General features: G+C 30.8%; 1 protein-coding gene across 1 annotated transcript in view; it reads right to left on the bottom strand.

Annotated features, from left to right (window-relative positions):
• The window catches only part of LOC107454353 (uncharacterized), a 36,853-nt gene extending 21,504 nt beyond the window's left edge, over positions 1 to 15,349 (bottom strand). The window contains exon 1 of the mRNA XM_016071525.4: positions 15,069 to 15,349. The gene's annotated coding sequence lies outside the window, so the exon portion shown is untranslated. The remainder of the gene's footprint in view (positions 1 to 15,068) is intronic.
• Positions 15,350 to 19,082: the final 3,733 nt, after the last annotated feature.

Here is a 19,082-nt window from a genome sequence, read left to right on the forward strand (position 1 = left end):
GTGAACAAAAATAGTGATTTTGTCAACAGAAAGGTTGTTTTGATTAGTACGGAAAAGAAAATGTTTATTAGCGTAATATCCCTTTTGAAAAGATACCGAGACGAATAAGCACTTTTGTTATGCAAAATCAATTTATTTTTAAAGTAAATTTATTATTCAAACACACATTCGCCTTTAACGTTGGAACTGTCATTCCAAAACTGTTGTAATTGTCATTCCAAAATTACAGTAAAATAACAGACAGTCATCTGTCCATCCAATTAACTGTAAAGTTAACTGCAAAGATTACTTTTTACTTTTGCTGCTTGAAACCGTTTGCAACTAGTATGGTAAAAAAAAAAATCCATGAATACAAAAGTATACGGTTTTTAACTATTTAAAACTAGCATAAAAATACTAGATTCTTTTGTAGTAAGTAGCTTTGTTGTGCTGCCATCTATACGTGAATGAGAATATCATATTCTAATAGTTCAGGGTCACAAATTGGGAAGTGTAGGACATATGTTGAATGGAGGAAATATCGTGCTGTCAACGTTGGGCTATATAGTTTTAATTTATTGCTTTAATTAAATAAGCCTATATATATCTATCTATCTATCTATATATATATATATATATATATATATATATATATATATATCTATCTATATATATATATATATATATATATATATATATATATATATATATATATATATATATATATATATATATATATATATATATATATATATATATATATATATATATATATATATATATATATATATATATATACAGTGGAGGCCAAAAGTGTGGACAATTTTTGAAAGTTTCATGTTTTTCAACTTTGTGTGCTTGTGGAATATATTAATTTTCACTTAAATACAAACGCTTATATATCAAACTGAAGGTAATTTAACATAGAATTGAATAATAAAAGCAGAATTAAAATATCTGTATTACAAAAAAAGTTATGCTCATTTTACTAGAACAAACAAACACAAATCGTTTTGAATAAGGACGTGTTTTGTAATAAAAGCGTACTAGCCAATTACAAGCACTTCTTATGGCCAATCAAATGCCTGTAACTATAGTTTAGGTTATTTGGATGGTAAAAGAGTTATTGTTGTGGAAATATTTTGCGGAATGATGCATACTAGTACAATTAAATAGGGTATTGCTGTTTTTGAATATTTAAAGTCCTTTTTTTTATATTAAACTAATTTTAAACAATGTCATCAACAAGAAGAACTAATTGGACGTCTACAAAAAGAAGCCGAAGAAGATCGGCGAAGATGAGAGAAAATGGCCTCTCTTATGCTGAAATTGCAGGACAAGTTGGTAGTTCAGTGACTTGTTCTGGTGTACGAAAGTTATGTTTACGTTATGAAAAAACGAAATCAGTGGAAAATAAAGCCAAATCAGGCCGAAAAAAATGCACAAGTGCTACTGCCGATAGTAAAATTAAACGGTTATGCCTTCAAGATAGAAAAATTTCATCAAATGCCATTAGATGTGAAATGAATGCAGCGGGTGTTGCAGTAAGTTCAAGAACAATAAGAAGAAGATTATCTGGATTTGGACTACAAGCTAGAATTGCAAGGAAAAAAACCATATTTAAATCAAAAGCAACTCGAAAAACGAGTTAAGTGGGCAAAAGAACACATTAAATGGTCAGAAAATCAATGGAAACCAGTAATCTGGAGCGATGATAGTAAAATATCGCTCTTTAGTAGTGATGGTAGAAAATACGTGAGATGTAGAGTAGGTGAAGCACTTCATCCTGATTGCATTGAAGCAACTACAAAAAACCCAACAAATGGCATGATTTGGGCATGTATGTCTGCAGATGGTGTGGGCCGAATTCAAGTGATTGATGGCATCCTGAATACCAAAAAATACATCGAAACTGTCCTGAAACCAAAATTGATACCTTCCATCAGGGATCTCTTCCCCAACAACGCACCATTTATTTTTCAGCAGGATACAGCTCCATGCCACACAGCAAAAGTATGCAAAGCAGGGTTTCAAAATAAAGGCATAGATATATTACCATGGCCAGGTAACATCCCTGATCTCAATCCAATTGAAAATTTGTGGCGACGTTTGAAAATTCTTGTACGAAAAAAAACGTCCATCAAATAAAAGACAACTTGGCACCATGTGATAACGAAAGATGAACTCCAAACACTCGTTCACTCGATGAAAAGACGCTGTGAAGCTGTCTTGAAAAATAAGGGTTATCCTACTAAGTATTGATTGTGTAAGTATCATTTAAAAAAAAAATGCAAATCTAAGATAGATCTTACTATTAGTTGCATAACTTTTTTTGTAATACAGATATTGTAATACTGTATTTATTAATAAATTCTACATTAAATTACCTTCAATTTGATATGTAAACGTTTGTATTTAAGTGAAAATTAATATATTTTACAAGCACACAAAGTTGAAAAACATGAAACTTTCAAAAAATGTCCACACTTTTGGCCACCACTGTATGTTTATATTTGGCAATATATAGCCTATATTCATATCTGGTAACATCTAATCTCTCGCAGTCTCATTTTTTTATTTCATTTATTGATTAATTTTTGATATCAAGTCAAGAGCGGGTTTATGAAAAGATCTCGATGGACAAAAAATATTTTTTTTTACAACAATGGATAAATAGTCAGAAATTAAAGCATAAAAAGTCGTTAAAAAGCCATTATGAATAAATTGGAATTACGAAAAAAACTCTTGTTAAGTTTATAAATAAATATATCTCTGATTTCAGATCGTCGAATTTCAACTCTGCTGTTGCATTTCAGCCGGCTATAGGTTTAATAATTCACGAAATAATAATTGAATCTTAATTTTTAATCCTTTGTACTCCTTGGATAATTTTCTGCTGTAACATAAATGTAACATGAAGCAAAAGAAGTGAGAAAAATTCGTACAAAAAGTGTTAAAACAGCAATAATTTTCGAACGAATTGTAATTTCGAAAAAAATAAATAGTGTTAAATTCATAAACCATAATTACTCTCCATCAGAAATTTCAACTCTGGAGTTGTGTTTTTGGGTCCTACAGAGTCACCCGAAAAATACGACTACAGATTCAGGAAAAATTTACAAGAAATAGTTGGTATTCTTCTTAACTTTGCCAAAAAAGAACTTTTACCATATCGAAGAGTTTACTGCTCTAAGTCATATTGTTTATTATGATGTATTTTACTATTAGTTTCTTGACGACGCTGGTCAGTTTAACCAAAAACAGCGTTAACAAGCTCTTGCTAAATAAAAAAAGTGGTTATCAAAAAGAACAATTTTGAATTATCCCAAGTACCATAACTGTTAAAATTACCAATTTTTTCGGTAGAATTACGTTTCAGGTAATAATTATCCAAATTTACAACCTAACACCATGATTACAAATAAATGTTTTACTAATAATTTTACTAAAAATCACTACTAAAGTGCTACTGTAAAAATTACCGTGCTTTTCGGTATTTCCCTAGAACCGAAATGCACGGTAAACTTAACCATATCCTGGTAGGTTTGACCATACTTACGCTGATCAGAGCCCTCCAAATATTAAAACACTGGTACTAAAATTTTTATACAGATATTTGGCAACTCACTGCCTTACCTTTTCAATTTAATATTCTGTGAAAGGAGATCCGTCACGGAGATTCTTTTTAAAGTATAATCGGAGAATAACTTTTTAAAGTATAAAAGGTGAATTTTGGAATTTTCTTTTAGAAATTTGGCCACCAGTTTTTTCAGTTTTCTGAGGACGCTGGTCTATTTAAGCATACTTTTTCCCCTCAATGTGCGATAATATCGTCTTAGAATAAATGCACTTAAACATCATCATGGTAATTGCGATTGTACTCAAATGTATACTTAAAAAAAATTTAAATAACAAGCGAGTATATTTATCATTATTTATAAAACGTGATAATAACATGAGAAATGCTGACATGGCTCGGGGTATTTCTTAATCGTCATTAGTCGCACCAAATATGAATTGTTCAACGACATTCGTTGCTTTTTTTGAAAACTGACTGTTTTATAGTATTTCAATACTATTTAGAAATTACATTTGAAACAAATAGTTAGGAGAATTTCCTAACATACACTATTATAAGTTTTAGTGTTTGGAGCCACAAGAATTTTAGATCCTTTATTCAAACATTTACTCGTAAAATTAATAAAAACCAACAAAAAAGGTTAGAAATTGAAAAGAAAAGAAAAGGAAGAAAGAGTAACAAAGCAGGTAAAAGGTATGCTACAATATAAAGATTATATTTATTTTTCTGTGCATGCGTATTACAAAAGAACTACTTTAAGTGCTCATATCTTGCGTAATTTTAAAGAAATTCTTCTAAACATTTAAAGCAATAATTTTGTAATTAATTTTAAACAGCTCCAAAAATTTTGTTTAATTTTATTGAATTATGGGGGTGGAGTTACAGACCATGTCAACCGTCATCTATGAAAAGGTACCCCGACATAGAGTCGAGTTAACATGTCTTATATACTAGTGAATTGTAGTTGTAATTTTGTAGTGGTAGATACGCTACAGTACTCCCCCACCAGAATTATAGCTATGATAGAATTCGATGAATGGATGCCACTAGTTGATTCATTGCTGTTTTTTGTGCGAAGCCGGGAGAGCTGTATTAAGATCACCGTATTTTTTTGAGTGCTGAATGTGAGAGGTGTATTAACTTCACGGTCGTAGTCGCTCCTCTGTTGCCGTTAGCAGTCGAGTAATCACAAGTATGCAAGTCGACGTTGTGTGTGATCAAGATGAGACTGAGTAGCAACTGCGTGAGGAGGTGGATAATGATGCAGTCACAAGTAGCAAGTCAACTGTTCAATGTGGACCATCCAACGAAGTAGGCGTTACTGCCAATGTAGGCGTATCCAGATCAAAGTGGGCGTATTTGCCAAGGTAGGCGTGTTCACATCACGTCCGGGTCACCAATGTGGGGAGAGTAGTTACAGACCATGTCAACCGTCATCTATGAAAAGGTACCCCGACATAGAGTCGAGTTAACATGTCTTATATACTAGTGAATTGTAGTTGTAATTTTGTAGTGGTAGATACGCTACAGAATATTTTAAAACTTGCAGTTAGCAAAGACTTGTAAACTAGTAAGATTATGGGGAGCGGAGTAGTTACAGACCATGTCAACCTTCATCTATGAAAAGGTACCCCGACATAGAGTCGAGTTAACATGTCTTATATACTAGTGAATTGTAGTTGTAATTTTGTAGTGGTAGATACGCTACAGTACTCCCCCACCAGAATTATAGCCATGATAGAATTCGATGAATGGATGCCACTAGTTGATTCATTGCTGTTTTGTGCGAAGCCGGGAGAGCTGTATTAAGATCACCGTATTTTTTTGAGTGAGAGGTGTATTAACTTCACGGTTGTAGTCGCTCCTGTGTTGCCGTTAGCAGTCGAGTGTATGCAAGCCAACGTTGTGTGTGATCGAGATGAGACTGAGTAGCAACTGCGTGAGGAGGTGGATAATGATGCAGTCACAAGTAGCAAGTCAACTGTTCAATGTGGACCATCCAACGAAGTAGGCGTTACTGCCGATGTAGGCGTATCCAGATCAAAGTGGACGTTTTTTTGCCAAGGTAGGCTTGTTCACATCCCGTCTGGGTCACCAATGTGGGGAGAGGAATATTAGACCATGTCAACCGTCATCTATGAAAAGGTACCCCGACATAGAGTCGAGTTAACATGTCTTATATACTAGTGAATTGTAGTTGTAATTTTGTAGTGGTAGATACGCTACAAGATCTTCTGCAAGAAACACCATTTACACAAATGAAAGACAAAAAAAGGAAACATCTTATAAAAAATTCTTGGAAGTTTAATTCTTGAACCGCATTTGCTATTTTCGAACAATTTAAAAGCATCTGAAACATCCAAAGATTTAATTTGTCACTGATTAAGTAACTTTATAAAAATATATGCAGCATTGAATGAAATATTTTTTTAACCATAATTCCGTTTTACCTTTTCATTTATTCATTTTTGGTAGCTTCAAGATACAAATCATAAAAATGCAAAGGAAATAATGGAAATAAATACAAGAAACATATAAAAAAATTCGTGAAAATATTGAAATCTTAAAAAGGAAAAAAAAAGAAAAAAGATTATTATCACGTCATTGCAATAACCTGCAGCGCATGTGCCACTCATAAAGAGGTGAAATATGTGTCAGTCACGTTGATTTTTAATTTGTAATAAGCTGCGCCGAAGTATAATCGGTCGTAGCTCCTAATTTGTTTAAAACTATTTAAGTATAGCAGATTAGCAATTTTTTTTCTTCCCAATAGTATTAATGTAACACCAAGGGAGGTGTATAACAAATTTGAAATACTTTGAATCGATAGTGTTCAAATAGCAAGAAAACTAGATGTTAAGTCGTTTCTCTCGATATCTTTCTTGGAATTCACTGAATATTGAAATTTCAATTGCACGACAGTATAGAAGTGTCATACATCCAATGCAAGTGCTATTATGTATTATTATTTCTTTTAATAATTGGAACACTAGCACTAATTATGCAAATGTTCCACTTATTAAAAAATTGGGATTTTTTCATATTTTTATGGTTCTGTAGAGATTCATGAAAAGTCGGACTTCTAACGAACGGACTTCTATTTTGCGAATTTCTCTATATTGTGAACTTTTTCTAAGAGCCAAGAACATTAGGATAATTATTTCTTGAAATATCTTTTTCATAGCGAGGTGAAATCTCTATTCAATGGACTTTTTCTTGTACCCATTGTTTTTTCTTCGTCATTATTTCGCGAAATCTTTTAAAACATTCACTGAGAAAAAAAAATATGGTTAAAATTATCATAATATGGACAAAAAAGAAATCAAAGGTATTTTTTACCGAAGAGCTTTGATAATGACTTTTCTATCACTCTTTTCCTATTTACCCTTGTTATGCTAGGGGAAATTATATTAGAATAAGAAATAATTAACAGTTATCTAACCCCTATCAACTCTTTAAATAAACTACCAATTTAAATTAGCCGTAGAAGTTTAAACAGATTATTAACCTTCTGTTTGATAAGAGGTAAAGACATCAAGAGGTTAAAATTACCAAATAAAAGGTCAAATGTTTGATAGTTCTGAAGATCATTTTAGTAATTTTATCGTGATGCTTTAGAACATGGCATAAAAATCCTTTATTAGGTTACATTTACTATTGAGATTTGTATTTATTATTAAATGTTTTGTAATAAGAACTATAATTTAGAAAAGTAGAATTTCCGATAAACTGTAACAACAGTGAAAGGCAAAATTACCATATGAATGGCTTAAATACAGTAAATTTTGGTTTAATTCTTAGAATTGTGGTTTCTTTCGTCGGAAATGTCTTTACCATACAAGTATGGTGATTTTGTCATTATTTTTTTTCTCCGGGTTTCAAACTTATTTCTTCTTGTAACACATTTTATAGTGAACAATGTCCTTGAAACGGCTCACCTGTCGTTTAACTTACCAAGAGTAACAAAATCCTACTTACTCTTTGCATTTCATGGTCAAATAGCAACATTTAGGCTGTTTACACGAAGCTTTTTAATTGTGAAGATAAATAAAATAAATAGATATTAGGGTTTAATATGTGTATTATTATTTAAACAGTAATTAATTACCTTTTCAAATAAATCAAGTATTTGTGATTTTAAAATATGTTTTGTGTTGTTTAAAGTTCAATGAATTTTTCTTATAAATTCTTTTTTGTTGCAGGATTTAAAGACCTCATTAAATAGTAGCCAATTACATGACTTTTAGTTGAAAACCAAATAATAAAATGAGTAATGTTTCTTATAAGGCGGATTAATATGCTATAATACTATCTAACTGCTCAAGAAATAATTTATTGACAAGCTGGCGAGAATTTTCTATATTTTAAATTTTATTAAAATCTACATTCTTGAAAATATATATTTTCATCAAGGATAATTTTGGATTCGGTGATATATATTTTAATTTATTAGCATCAATGAGAGCATATCATCGAAATGAACATAGAAAAAAGAAGGAAAACTCAATATTTTGAAAATTACTAGGAGGCTCCACCCCCTGCGCACTCTTCGCCCTCTAACCCCCGTAATTGTTTCTCATTCATCATTTTTTTGATCCCCCTTAAACGTCAATATTTTTTACAAAAACATAAAACTTTTTATTTTCGAAACATACAATTACATTGTATTTTAATATATCTCGTTAATATGCTAATCGTAACGAAATAGACAACTACCGAGATTTGCAAAATAATCATCTGTCCTTTTAAAAAAATTTAACCTTAAGAAATACATCACTCTTTTTTAAGTTTTTATTTTTTATCATTCATTATTTTTTTAATTTTAATCTAAATATTGAGACTTATATCTGCAACATCTCTCAGTCTCGTTTTTTTTTTTTTTTTTTTTTTTTTTTTTTTGGACATTTACTATAGCACGAGCTAATAAAAATAATTAAGAAAAGATCGCGTGAAGGGAAAAATAAGCTTTCAACAACAACTGATAAGCATTAAATATTTAAAGCAAGAAACTGAAAATGAAATTCATATAAAAGCACTTAAATTTGCAGTAATATTAGAACCAATAGGAATTTCGAAAAAAGCTCTTGTTGAAATTATAATACAAATTGGTCTTTAAGCAGTTCAACTTAGTAGTTGCATTTCAGCGAACAGTAGATTGACTAACACGTCTTTTTTTTATTACAAGTTTAAAAATTTATAATTTTGAACTAATTTTTGTATCGGAATTTTTTTTTTATACCGTCGTATTACTTTCTTCTAAATACCTTCGTAATTTCGAGTTTCTAAGTCTTATAGATTTCGTGAAGAAAGGCAAAATAGAACGTAATTTACAGAGCAACGCTACATTTATTTATTTTTTTATTTTTATTATCGTCGTTGAACAGCAGACCCAATTTTATGGGTCTACGACTACTAATGTTTAACTCGGTAGCCTTGTAATTTTGAACCCGATCCAGAAAACAAGGGAACTCCTGGATCGAGTATTGGGAGAAATTCGCTTTCGTGGAAGACTTTTTTGATGGAACTAACCCGCATTTGCGCTACACGGAGAGGAAGACCACGGGAGAACCTCCCACGGTTAGCCTGACGGCAAGGAGACTCTAACCCATGATCCGTCTACCACTGAAGATATTTCACGACCACACTGTGGTCTGTGCAAGCCAGATGTGGAATTCGTATCGACTGGGACTCGAACCAGGTTCGCCGCATTGGAAGGCGAGCGCTCTATCGCAACGCTACATTTACAGAGATCACGCCATCAATGAAGCCCAAAGCGGTCAGAGATCACAGCATCAATCAAGCCCAAACTTAGTGGCCAAAAAGTACCGCCTAAGTTTTCCTATAGTATTAAAGCTATCCAATACACAAGTTTTACGCGTATTTTAGGGTGTTTGATATCAACTATTCTACTTATATATCCAAAGAATAACATGCATAAGATTATATATTGAAAGTATTTAAAATATATAAAGCTTTAAACTTTAAAATTTTCATAAATTCACGTAATTTTTTTATGGTCTCATAATTTTTTATGTCGTCAGATCCACGAATTGCAAATTAGAGAAATCACTTTTTTGAGGCGCTTGAATCGCATCGCAAACAGACTCGGTTTTTCTGTTTTAATTCAGCGATTGGTACTAATTTTCGAGTATTTAAAATAGCTATATTTTTAATGTCATATATTTACTAAATTACTACGAATCTCGTATCACGTATACGAGTAATCAAATTTTGACGCGCTCGATTTGTAACTAATTTATCGTAGACTGCGTGATTTTGTGGATCCCTTTTTCGATAGTATAGCAACAAGTTCCGACGGTTTTTGAAAATCCCAATTTTGATGATATGAATGGTGGGGAATATTTGAAGCGACAAATTTGACGATATTTGTTAGTAACTTGGCGAGCGTTGTTTTTATGCTAGCATGCTCAAAACATTTATTAGCTCAAAACATTTATTACAACTAGACTGTTGGATATTTACTCCACGTTTCTCAGAAGTCATGTCATGTTCTCTATTTTACAATGCCGGTATTATTATCATTTTCAATGACAAGGGATAACGGAAAAAGAACATTAAAACTTTTTATAAATGTATTTAACAAATTAGAAACCTTATTTAATTAAACTAGTTATTTTTATTAAGTTATAAAAAAAAGCTAATTTTTTTTTTTAAAAAAAGTTATTTAGTAAACCAAAATACAAACAAAGTTTTATGTCATAGAACAAGTTCGCTGTTTCCAAATTCATAATATGAAAATTAAAATAAAGAAAACAATAGATTAAAAATAATAGATTAGAAAAGATTACATCAGTTTAAAACACATTTTATTGTAGCAAAAAATATCAAAATTATTTAAAGTTCTGTGTAAGTTGTATCTTGAAAGATATCCTTATTAAAAACATACCCCACCTAAAACATATATAAAACGTATAACATAAAACATGTAACATTTGTTGATATTGATTTCGTTGTATATACATAATTGAAAATGAATAAAATGGATTATGGTTTTCCTTAAAATAAAAACTTTAAAAAACCTCTATAAATGCTAAAAATAGTTATGAGGGAAACATCTTCATTAACAAATTTTATTATTTTGATTAGAAAATCACTTTGGGAACACTAATGCATTTTTTTTTTTAATAAGCGTATGGCCTTTTCATAATTTATTCAATCTACTGTTATTAGGAAAATTAAATTTTTTTAAGAGAAAATTACTATTTCTTTTTTATTAACATTTTACTTTAAGTAATTTCATAAAAGCAAACAAGTTATTAAATAAATAACGTATTGTTGATTGGATCTAATTATAATGGAAGGTTTAAAAATCATTACCGTTTAAAAAAAAAGTTCAAGCTCTAGGAACCCTTTTTACTCCTCCGCGGAACTCTTGAGAACGGCTGCGTTAGATAAGAAATGATGCAATAGATGGTTCAAATTTTGTATAAGAAGAAAAGATAAGTCGCTAAAGTAAATGATGGCAAAAATAAAAATGGTTACGAAGATTTTTTCAAGCCATGCAATTTATCTTTACAGTTTATGTTAATCAAAGCTGGCATGGAAGAAGATAGTAATTATAAAGGTATTAATAGTAAGAAATGCGACAATCATTACATAATCTTCAACTCTAAGAAATTTCGGTAAAACCCGTTAATTATTCATTTTAAGATCTCCCTTCTTTGTCAGAAGAGCCAAGTGCCGGTAATTGTAACGAACTTCTAAATTAGCAGAATTGACTGCTAATTATTTATAAGTTCATTATATAAAGCTTTATAACTCAGTTTCGGGGTATATACCCCTTTTGTGGTGGTTAAATCAACAGACTACGGATGCAAAGGTCCCGGGTTTAAACCCAGCCGGCCCTGAAAAACGCCTCTCTCGCATTCCCTCAACATTGGCTATCACGGACAAAGAACATGCAGCTCTTTCGCTCCTTGACAGATGGCAGCACTATCCTATTTCATCTCCATCTTGGCTATTTTATCTTATTATTCACTATTTAATCCACAAGTTGATAGAAATTTTCTGAAAATTTAGAAAATTTCAATAACAGTAAAGATCTTATCGCTGAAAAAAATAACTGGGAATTTTTATCAAATCACTTGGTAAAAATTACGAGCACAAGATTTAATGAACAGGAATGATGTGCCCTGAATGGCGCAATATTTTTATGAATTCTAATCATCACTACGAGTTTTTCGTGACTAAACTTACTGAATTTGCTACACTTTTGTCTTTGAAATAATGAGAGGAAAAGGTAGAGAAATGAGTTATTAAACGAGCAGGGTAGAATACTTATCCATGAGCAATGCAGGGTTATAGACAAATCATTTACTACAGAATAGGCTCTTGGACTCAGGAGCTGGATTTCTGGGAATCGTTTCATATTTTGTCTAAAAATGACCAATTGTTTATTTAATGAACTTTCAATCATTCCTACAGCTGATATTTTCAAAATATGTAGAAATCTTTCTTTCTTTTCACCCCGTTTGTTACGCGTTCATATTTGCTATACCATCCTTCACTTCGCTTTGTGTATGTTCTCGCTTAATATTTCTTCATTGGTCAATTTAATTTTTTCCATACTTACTTCTTATAGCAACTAGATTTATTTTATATTTCCTTTTCATTCTTTGTCATTCCTGACACTGATGATAGAACCGAATAATCTGTTACTTGAATTTATTTATTCGTGCTTATTAAGCATTTTCTACATTTACACTATTATTTTAGTTTTTAAACTATATTCTCAAAAATGTCATTGCTATATATTGCCGTAAGTGATCGGCAAAAAGTGTCCCAATCACAAACCGTATAAATAGATTTATGCCCGTAAAGCTGTGATAACTATTAAAATATAGGCTCAAGCATAAATTTTTCTTGTAAAATACATGGCTACTAACCGTGGGTTATAAACCGTTATGATCGCAAAAGTAGTCTTCAATTAGGTTTGATTGTTATGACTTATTGACTAGCATGATTAGTTTCCTACGAATTGAATCAATATTAGATTACTTAGTCAGTTTCTTGAAAATTGAATCAATATACAATATTAGATTGCGCGATTAGCTTCCTATAAATTGGACCAATCGTGCCAGATTGCGAGATCAGTTTCCTATAATTGAGTCAATAATATTCGATTACTGGATTAGTTGCCTATAAATTGAATCAAAATTATTATACTGTAAGATCAGCTTCCTATAAATTGTTTCAATCATTAGACAGCGAGATCAGTTTCCTACATTTTGAATCAATCAACGGGAATTAAACGGGAGATAAGTTTCCAATAAACTGAATCATATTGGATTGAGGAATCAGTTTTCTTCCAATAGCTTGAGAAAGTAAGATAAAAAGTTGTGAGGACGAATTCTTTGTGGAAAATATTGCTATTGATGAGAGGACATATAAGAAAAGTAAGCATTTATTACTTCTTTGTTCAGAATTGGAAAGCAATAAACATAGATAAAGCGTGAAGTAACTAAATGCTAAATAAATACTAACAAATGCTAAATAAAAATATATATAATATTTAATCATAGATTTCTGATGGAGCTAGCGCTCGGATTGTATTAAATCTATTTGCTCAAAAATGATAGTTGAATTAAAAGAAATGAAAGATGCTTATAAATTTAAATTCAATGAAATACAAACTGTGGAAAAATATAGCAAAATGGAAAAAATATACGATATGTTAGCAACAGGATATATATGTAATATTTCATTATATATCATATTATACTTCATTATATTTCATTATTAACCATATCTTGATGTTTTACAACAGTTCTAGAAATATTTAATATCATTTTAAAATAGTAAATTTGAAATACATCTTGAAAGAAATGAAAAATTAAATCCATATTTCAGGTAAAGATTTTTACCTACAAGTAGGTACCTTTCTTGGGTGCTTCTTTCTTAAAAGAAACAATTAACTTATTTGTTTGTTTATTTTAATATTGAAGAATTAAATAAATTGTTTTGTTTCATTCATCAGTCTATTTTAAAAACTTTTAGTAGGTAAATATACAGGATTAATGAAGTTTATATGATAAATTTTTTATTGATGAAATAAGGCGTTAATTGCATATGTAACATCAACTCACGCGAAATTTATTTTAGAAGAAATGAATCAAAAATGACCAAAGATGCCACAAAAAGCTGAATCATTCAATTAAGTACCCCATGAGTTAAATTGTTGTTTGAAAAGGACTCAGTTTTCAACTCTGTGTCCATTGATTTGTACAGTATCAATTTATAAGATTAATCAATTTATAAGATGTGCTTCAATTCATAAAATCCTTTTTTTTAATTAAATGTTTTACATGAAAACGTATAAAGAATGCAGATAGCTACCTTTTATTGGTGATGAGAATTAATTTTATAGCAACTATGTGCAAAAAGTCTGGATCAAATTATGGTAAAAAGTACTGGCACCCTGAGTAAAATCCATTTTTACCATGAAATTTTCTACCGTAGTTTTTTACAGTAGTGTTTATTTAACTACATTGATTATGCAGTAAATATTACTGTATAAGAAATTGTATATCAGATTTTTAGTTCTTCACACTTTTACCGTAATTTAATGCGGAATTTTTTTTAAAGTTTGCAGTAATCAAAATAACATAATTATTACAGCAATGCATTCTGCATAAAATTTTATTCCAAAAAGGAAAAAAAAATTCTCAATTATTTCGATACAAGTTTGCAAGTCGTCTATTATTTCAATCAAAAATTATCAAAAATAAACAGTAAAAAAAACTTTAAAAAATTTTCTTCTTCTTTTATTGAAAAATCACTTCCTAATTTTCAAACAATTAACAAGATGAATAAAGTACATCTAATGGGAAATAATAAATAAATAAAGTAAGATAATAACAAATTAGTTTTTATAATATTTAAGTTTTCTTTCATTATAAACAAAATAATTCACTGTAAATAAATAATATCTTTCATTATAAACAAAATAAATTTGTTTTTAATGATTGATTTTTTTTAATAAAAAGCACCTTTTAAGATTTCTAAAATACTATCTTAATTTAAATTAATCAAACTTGTATAAAAAATCGTACAAAAAATCGTATTATTCTTAGGTAGGTTTTCTTACATCTTGATTTAAATGTCTAAACATTTTTTTTTTTTCATTGATTTTTTTTCCTTTGAAATAATTATCATGATTGATTATCAAGATTTTCATACAGAAATATGAATGATTTTGATTATCAAGACATGAAGAAATATAAATAATAAATTATAAGTTAACGAATTTAAAAAGAACATGGTCTTGTAAAATAGTTAAACTCTCTAAGATTGTTTCCTTTCAAAAGTTAATTTTCACTTTAATAAAACTTCTTTAAAAAAAAAATATTTCTTTATGAGAAATAAATAAAGATTTTTAAGCATACTGGCTTTCATTTTTTCGAGCAAAATAATAATAATTAAAAAAAAAAACTCATGAAAATTAATTCTGAAATTATCTCAAATTTAATGGATAAAAATACAAACTCACCTTCTCCAAAAATCACTTCATTTCCTCAATAAATTTCAAGAACAAAAGTTGTGCGGAAAATTCCTTTCCTGAAACAGAAACCAAGCAAAATTCCGGAAACAAAATACACTTGGAACGCTAACACCCGCGGCGACCCCTTTGAACTCGTTATGATCTCTGAAAGCGAAGCGTGTTGCTCACACCTAATTTACCGCTAATACGTAATCTCCTCACCGTTTACAAGTTGGGGTGGAAATTGTCAATGGATCGAAACTATCCAAACGCCGTTTCCCCGTCCCCCATTTTTCCGGCAAGTGCGATTTTGGCGGCCTAATTGCCCAGAAGAGCGCCACACCGGAGACGACCACGCCCCTTAAAGCGCCAAAACGCCATTTCGAAAGACACGCCTCTTTTTCTTACCTTCCACATTACAGCTATTTACTTTCCTAGGTTTCACTGTTAGTACATGCCGGAACGGATTCTCATTGGTCAACTGAGTGACGGCTGCTGTTCCCCAAAGTGTTGGCCACCCCCCATTTCAAATTTCTTGAAGGGTTGTGGGAATGAAAGTTTGTAGTTGACAGTTTCGTTCCTGAGAACTTTTAACTATTTAGTTTATGGAGTAATTGAGCAGAGAGGAGATATTCTCAATTAAAATTGTTTTAATTAGTTTTTGTCGATTGCTAAATAGACTTTTCAATGCCTTAATTGTTTTAGATAAAGGAAATATGGAAAAGATTTTTAAATTATACTTAGTGAAAGGAAAGATAAAATTTTAAAAATTTGAAGCCAAGTTTATATTCGGATTTTTTAGAGGTTAATAATCGCGAATTAACGCTTCGGGATGATTAGGATGAATGTTTTATATTTTTTAATTAAATATAAGCATTTTGCCTTTTATTTATAATTTTAATTAAAACAGCCTTTTAAGAGAGCGAGCAATTTATCTTATTCCTTTTCATCATAATCAATAACACAATAGTTCAGGGTGGGCTTTGGTCTTCTTCAGAACATTTCCTCCTGCAGTTCTCTTTGTCACTTGACAGTTCAATACCATAATTGTTTTGAAATCCCTAACCCCTTTTACCATCTGGAAAAAAAATTATTTTAGAAAATTTGACTTTTCCATTTTAAAGACTACGCAGTGCAACAAAATTTAAAAATAAATAATTGGCGCCCTTATTTTTTGTGAGAAGTGAGATAAAATATATGTGTAAAATGATTTTTTATCTGAGTTTTGACAGTGATTTTAGAATGACAGTGATTTTCGGATTATAGGTCGTTAATCCGAAATACCTAGTTTAAAACAAAGATGTTTTTTTGTCCTATCCGAAAACATAAGCACCAGCAGCATACTTACAAATGTGAAAGTGACCGCCTTTGATCTCTGTGCGTAGCTGTAAATGTTTCAGCTACGAGCTGCAACTTATATTCTGATATTTTGCTCCATTGCTGTCACAAAGAATTTCTCTAGGATGTTGTTATGATATTCAGTGCATACATTTTTGTCACCAAGATGAACGAAATAAAAAAAAAAAACTATTAGATTCAAATTAGAGGAATAAGGTGACCATTCTTGTGCTCTAGTTCCCAAATGGTGTTCCGCGGAACCCTAGGGTCACAGGGGTTCCGAGAGTTAGAAGAACATTATCACTTACGAAACCCTCAAATAAAATTTATATCCAATTAATTTTTCATTATGTATTTAATATTTTATTTTATCTTATAACCGTCGTTGAACAGCCGATCCACTTTTGAGTTTACAACTATCAATATTCATCTCAGTATTTATGTAATTTTGAGTCCAATTAAGAAACTAAGGAAACTCCGCATTGGAACAAATTAGCCTTCGTGGAGGACTTTTTGATACAACTAACCGGCATTTGCGTCACACAGGGGGAAAACCACGAAAACCTCTTACGGTTAGCCTAACGGAAAGGGTACTCTAACTCATAGTCTGTCTACCATTAAGAATACGTCAGCACTGTTGTCGGTGCAACCCGGGTGCAGAATTCGTATCGACCAGCCATCGCCGGGATTCGAGCCCGAAGCATCTCATTGGGAGGCGCGAACTCTATCCCCTGAACCAACACTGCTCTTGGTGTTTAATATTGATCTGATATCTATTATCAGCATTTATTTTCGTCTTTTTTTATGCAAATGAAAACAGCATTTCAGTTCATTCATTTTCTATTCATGCATACAATAAAATCAAATTATGAACTAGACAAAATGTCATTTTAGGCCTGCAAATTAAACTGCTTGACATAAAATACAATTTTAAAACTAATATTGTTAAAACTACGTGATGAAAAAAAATTTCATTCTTCATTCATTCATGAAATATTTTCAAAATACATAATTCAATTTTAGTTTTAATGTTTTCAAAATAATTAATAAAATATGAATTTATTAAAGATTTTCTTAAATAAATAATGATCTTTAGTTGATTAATACTTTTCACAATTGCTAATAAAATTTCTTCTAAGGTTGCGCTAATAGAATGTCTATTATTTAAGGTTCCGAAAGTGAAAAAATTGGGAACGGCTGAAAAATGCATTGCACCATTATAGAATGCTTTAAGCGTTCTGCCCTGGATTCGAGTCATTTTAGGAGTAAATTTCATTTCTGGTATCCGAGTAACAATTGCATCGAAGAAGAATCCAAAAATAAATCAAATATTTTATATTGAAATAAAAAATATTTGATTTCAAATTTTGCACAAATTATTTCTTTTTATCCTGTAAAACTGTCTGACCCAATAATCCGCAAAAATATCTTTTAGCATTTTTTTATTATTTTATTTTGAAGGATAAAATTTTTCTTCTTTTAATTTGCATTTGTATTCTTTTTATTTCAAACAGAGCAGATTATTTTTGCTTCGATTAAAAGGACTTAATTGCTCTTGCAAATTTCTTGAAACTCTATTAAATGAAGTTAAAATTAATAAAGAGTCTTCATTAAAAACTATTCTAAATAATTTCTTGATGTTATTTACTTAATATTATTAATATCTGTTGATTTTGGAAAATAAAAGAAGATCAACCGAATTGTTATGAAATGTTGAATTCTCTAAACGTTGATGATTTGTACCATGGTGCATACCGGCAGTGAATATCGCTAACTTAAACGGAATAAGAACTGGAACTGTACGACAAAATGTTGTTCGTACAAAGAGGAATTATAATATTCGTTTATAAGAACTACCGATCTTGCAAAACTAGGACGTAATTGGAATATTACATTATTGGATTTGGTATACATTCATTTGGATTAACAAGGTGGAGATTTTATCACTTGTATTGTTTTTGAAGAAATTTTGTGCTGCAAATTTATGTTAAGTGAACTCAAAAGAGTTCAGGTGGGGAGCGTTACGAATTTATGCCTGACCAGAAGAGGGCGTTGTAATCACTCACAATAATTCTGTTCTCACTTATGTGGCAGGCAATGGACTGAACTGGATAGCTCATTAGCGAGCCCCATTTCGTATCATATTGATTTATTGTCTTACTATTAAATTTGTTTATTATTAAATATGATTTCTTTATTAATGCACCCATTCGCCTCTAAATTATTCAGCAACAGGGTGTTGGGCCCATGTCCAAGAGATGCGAGGTCGATACTCACCAGCCGAAGATTCCCCGTGTACTAAAAGGTTACTGGTGCACGTTAAATCTGGTGGGTCACAAAGTCCTCCATGATCCAATGACAAATCATACCTCTGGGGTGCTGAATTGGAGACTGATCGTTCTCTGATTCAGGTCAAGATTGCGATCTGTGGATGAATGAATGGATGTATGAATGGGTCCGCCCTATAAACGGACGGTGACCTGCGTGTGGTCATATTCTTGGTCATAGATGGCGCCATTGAAGAACAAGAAACGCATCCTCTACCTTAAATAGGCTTGGTTTCACCAAGCAGACTTGCTGGATTGGCAAATTGTATTGGAAACAACAACGCAACTTTATTTATTTTTGACAAATTTTTAAAATATCGCAGATTTGAGAAATGCTGGAACCTCTAAATGAGATTTA

The sequence above is a fragment of the Parasteatoda tepidariorum genome, chromosome 6, assembly GCF_982258835.1.
Source record: "Parasteatoda tepidariorum strain Cologne lab strain chromosome 6, Ptep-v5.0, whole genome shotgun sequence".
NCBI classification, from domain to species: Eukaryota; Metazoa; Arthropoda; class Arachnida; order Araneae; family Theridiidae; genus Parasteatoda; species Parasteatoda tepidariorum.